Source organism: Physeter macrocephalus, chromosome 6 (assembly GCF_002837175.3).
Source record: "Physeter macrocephalus isolate SW-GA chromosome 6, ASM283717v5, whole genome shotgun sequence".
Classification (NCBI taxonomy): Eukaryota; Metazoa; Chordata; class Mammalia; order Artiodactyla; family Physeteridae; genus Physeter; species Physeter macrocephalus.
In genome coordinates, this window is record NC_041219.1 from 60373222 (window position 1) to 60378341 (window position 5120).

Sequence of the window (5120 nt, forward strand, 5' to 3'; positions counted from 1 at the left end):
TAGCAGGGACACAGGCCCTGAGAGGCCTGGTCAGGTGGAAAGTCATTGAGCCTGAGGAGGAAGAGAGGAGACGACCAAGAGAGAACAGTGATCTACTTCCTCATTACCAGCCCACTTTAAGACAGGTAATTATAGGGAAAAAGGTAGTTTATGGGCTGTCTTTCTCATAATCAGAACCACCTTAGATAGCTTGTTAAAAAATAAAGGATCTTGCTGCGCTATTCCAGAATACCTGAATAGAAATCATTAGTACTGGGGTCCAGGACTATGCAATTTCAATGTGTTTCCAGTTGATTCAGTGACACAGTAAAGTTTGAGACCTGCACGGGTTAGAGCCCTTGATGGAGAGTGAGCTTGAATCATACCTGTTATTGAATTCCAGATTAATGGGGTGGTGGGCCTTGGGGAGGTCTTTGTGTTGGTGGTGGGCCTTGGGGAGGTCTTTGTGTTGGTGATGGGCCTTGGGGAGGTCCTCACTGGGACGGTGGGCCCTGGGGAGGTCTTTCTGGTCCACGTCCTGGGGATGGTGTTCCCTGATTATTCCCAGGAGGAGGTGGGGGAGAATGGCGATGATGATGACCTCTTGGTGGGGGTGGTCTCTGCTGAGGTTGACCATCTTGTGCGGGGGGGTCCCTGCTGAGGTTGACCACCTTGTGGGGGTGGTCTCTGCTGAGGTCCGTCACCTTGGTTTTCACCATTAGGAGGGGGTCTAGGTGGTGGTCCTCCAGGAGATGGTCTTGGAAACTCCTCAACTGAGTTTGAGCTTGAGTTGTTTACATCTGTAAGGAATGGCACAAGAATAGAGCATCGTGGGGATAGAAGGCTCCCCTGTCACTTTGATCTCTGGTCACCTTTCACACAGTCCCTTTCTCCCAGAACCTGCTTCTCAACTACCAACTTCCCTCCTGTCCTTAGCTTCATTTCACATCACTCCTATTCACCCACATACTAGTCATATTGAGTCTTAGTTCTTTGCTCCTGAGACAAACATGTGTTTGTCTTCATCCATATTTACAGCTGCTCCCCATCACTCGCATTACCTTCTGAGCTCTGCCTCTTGTCAGCATTATGGTGAGTTGTATAATTATTTCATTGTATATTACAATGTAATAGTAATAGAAATAAAGCGCACAATAAATGTAATGCGCTTGAGTCATCCAGAAACCATGCCGTCCCCAGTCTGTGGAAAAATTGTCTTCCACAAAACCGGTCCCTGGTGCCAAGAATGTTGGGGACCCCTGCTGTATGGAACTGTGGCAGTAGACATACAAGTCTATGCATTTGTCAAAAACCATAGAACCGTACACCATAACGTGAACTTTATTGTATTTAAATAAAAGCACAATCAACCAGGGCATGGGGGGAATCTAAGATGAAATGCAAGTTGAGACAGATGACCATAACTGAGTACAAATGAACCATATAACCATGCTGACAGAACAGAAACAAAGGTCCCGACCTAGGTAACCTTGGCAAAGAGGATTTTGACCAGATAATGTGAAGGCAAAAGACAAAAAGAGCTACACACAAACATTGTTCTGTGATTGTAAATCTGTTTTGACAGGTGAGTCAGGATCTCTGAAACTAATTTATTGGTGTAGTAGAGTTGAACAAATATGTAAACATATTGTAGTTGAGAAGTAGGTTTCTCATTGTAGGTGAAAGAAAAAGAAGGAGATGGAGAAGGCTAGAATAAACTTTGAGTTGCTGGACTGGAATTGAATTATCAGTATGTACTCATGTTCTCACATGTGTTTGCATATGCATACACAAACAGATACAGAAATAAATGCACATACGTGTGTATGAGTTAGAATATGTACATGTATTTCCTAGCTCTGTTCAGTGAGAGGGGCTAGAATCAGTGACAGGTTAGTAGCCATGAACACACCACCTAGCTGCTAGATCTTGGTTTCTAAATGCCATTCTTCAGTAAAGGGAACCAGGGGTTCCTTGGAGAAATGGTTGATTCCAGGGCTAGAACATCTTGGGTGTCAGAAAGTAAGGAACTGCTTAAAAGAAAAAGAGATGGGACATGTCAAAAGGTATCTCAAAGAGCACTCAATGGCCAGTAAGAACTTGAGCTGTGCAATAAATAATGATAGTACTGGATTATAACCCAAAGAATATATATTATTATATTATATATATAATATATATATTATTATAATATATATTATATATATATAATATATTATATTATATATACATTATATAAGATTATAACCCAAAGAATAAAATACGTACTCTTAGGTCCATCCTGAGATTAATGAATGAATGGATGAATGAGTGAATGGAAAAATGGTCACTTTTCCTTGCAGAAAAATTCCACTTAATATATTAGAACACCACACTAATAATTAACCACAGGCAAGATCCATCAGTGTATAAATAGGATATCTGCATAGTCTTAAAGTATCTCCCACAAATATTTAATATTTATAACGGGAGCAACAGTAAGTTTACAGTAGAGAGTCCTGGTAGGTATCACCTTAGCCAAGAAGTGAAGGTTAACATGACCAATAATACGTACTGACATAATGTGCCCCTATTACGATGCGCTAAGAAAAGCACAGCCTTTGGCACCTTCCCAATAATGCACAACCTCAATCCAATCATAAGCATGTATCAGAAAACCCCAAATTGGAAACAGTCTACAAAACAACTGATCAGTACTCTGTCATGTCAAGGTCATGAGAGACAAGAAAGACTGAGGAATACATTGGAAGAGCCTGCCTAAGGAGCCATGATGACTAAGTGTAATGTGGAATCCTGAAGGAGATCCTGGGACAGAAAGAGGACATCCCTGGAAAAACCTAGTGAAATCCAAGTAAGTTCTGTACTTTAGTTACTAACATTGAGCTGAGGTTGATTTCTTAGTGTTGACAAATGGTCTACGGTTATGTAAGACGCTAACCTAAGGGGAAGCTGAGGGAAGAGTATACAGGAAATTTCTATACTAATTTCGCAACTTTTCTGTAAGATTAAAATAATCTTTTAAAACTGGCATTAAAAAATTAAAACAAAAAAGGAATAGGATAATGTAAAATGCTATTTTGATATAAAATTTTCAATGAAATTGACATTATTATAAGATAATGTTAATTACCAAATTTAACTCAAGAAGCTTAGGAAAAGTTGAATAGAAAATAACCATGAAAGAAATGGAAGTTATAGGAAAACAACTGCAACAACCTATCACTATAACCTCCACCATCAATGGACATAGCAAATTTTGATATATAAATTTTTATATCATTAAAAAACATAATTCTTACTTAAATTGTTCTGAAATATAGATAAGATTAACAAGTTTCTAAATTCATTCTGTGAGGTTCACAAAACAAAATATGTAGACCTGCAAAGATATTTCATTAGGAAAAATTTTCAGTTAACATCTAACTAGTCAACACTGTGTTAGAAGAATAATATATCATGTTGAAAGAGGATTGCAAGCACGGTTCAGTATTAGGAAATACTGAACCCTACTTCTACTATTGACCTTCTACCCCTGCTGATGGCCTCAAAATTTTTACTGAGAAGTTCAAGGAAATCAGAAAAGAACTGTCTCACCTTAACAGCCACCAAGGTGACTAACCCACAGGCAATTCTAGCCCTATTTTCTGGCTTCTCTTCCATTATAGTTGAAGCCTTCTTCCTCCCTTTTACTTCTACTCTGAATTTCAACCCACATTGGCTAGTCAAGGATTTTGCTAGCTTACTCCCATACCAATTCCACTCTTGCTCCAAAAGTCTATTCTCTACCCCCATTCATTTTAAGATCACATTATTCTTCCATTCCAAAATTTCCAACGTATTACCACCATTTTATTCCGTCAGAACAAAATCCAAATTTGTTACTATGGCCAACACCCTACATGATTGGCTGTCTCTGAACTTGCTGACTTCTCTACTTAATTCTATACTCCATTCTAGACCCACTGATCTTCCTGGTATTCCTCCAACATACCAAGCTTGTTCCTACCTTTATCAATCATGCTTCCTCACTTTATTCAAATCAGCTCAAATTTCACCACTTCGAAGCCTTCTCTGAATACACAAAAACCGTCCATCTCGTTAACCTGCTTTTTATTTATTTATTTATTTATTTTCGGGATGCGGGCCTCTCAACTGTTGTGGCCTCTCCCGTTGCGGAGCACAGGCTCCAGACGCGCAGGCTCAGCGGCCATGGCTCACGGGCCCAGCCGCTCCGCAGCATGTGGGATCTTCCCAGACCGGGGCACGAACCCGCGTCCCCTGCATCGGCAGGCGGACTCTCAACCACTGCGCCACCAGGGAAGCCCCTAACCTGCTTTTTAAAAAAATTTTTCTTCTGGTAGATTTTTTTTAAAGACCTAATACTTTTTAGAGCAGTTCTAGGTTTATAACAAAATTGACAGGAGGGTACAGAGATTTCCCATGTACTCATGTCCCCACATTTGCATATCCTTTCCCATTATCAGTATCACTCACAAGAGTGGTATATTTATTTGAATTGATGAACCACATTGACATATCATAGTCATCTGAAGTCCATAACTTCACCTTCAGGTTCACTCTTGGTGTTGTATATTCTGTGGGTTGAACAAATGGATAATGACATGCATTCATCATTATAACCTCATACGGAGCATTTTCACTGTCCTAAAACTCCTTGTGCTGTACCTGTTCATCTCCCTGCCTACCCCCACAGCTGTGGAAGCCACTGATCTTTTTATTGTCTCCCTAATTTTGCCTTTTCTAGAATGTCATATAGTTGGAAGCACACAGTATGTAGCCTTTTCAAATTGACTTCTTTCACTTAGTAATATGCATTGAAGTTTCCTCAGTGTCTTTTTGTGGCTTAAAAGCTAATTTCTTTTTAGCACTGAATAATATCTCATTGTCTGGATGTACCACAGTTTATTTATCCACTCACCTGTTAAAAGCCATCTTAGTTGCTTCCAAGTTTGGGCAATTATGAATATTGCAGCTATAAGTATGCATTTGCAGGTTTTCGTGTGGACACAAGCTTTCAACTCCTTTGGGTGAAGTACCAAGGAGTGTGATTCCTGGATCATAATGGCAATAGTGTTTCGTTTTTTTTTGTTTTTTTTTTTTTTTTTTTTTTTTTGTGGTAT

At 39.6% G+C, this 5120-nt stretch overlaps 1 long non-coding RNA gene across 1 annotated transcript in view; it reads left to right on the plus strand.

Moving 5' to 3' along the window:
* Nucleotides 1-2702: 2702 nt before the first annotated feature.
* The window catches only part of LOC114486470 (uncharacterized), a 32840-nt gene continuing 30422 nt past the window's right edge, over nt 2703-5120 (plus strand). The window contains exon 1 of the long non-coding RNA XR_003680260.1: nt 2703-2830. This is a non-coding gene — a long non-coding RNA (uncharacterized lncRNA). The remainder of the gene's footprint in view (nt 2831-5120) is intronic.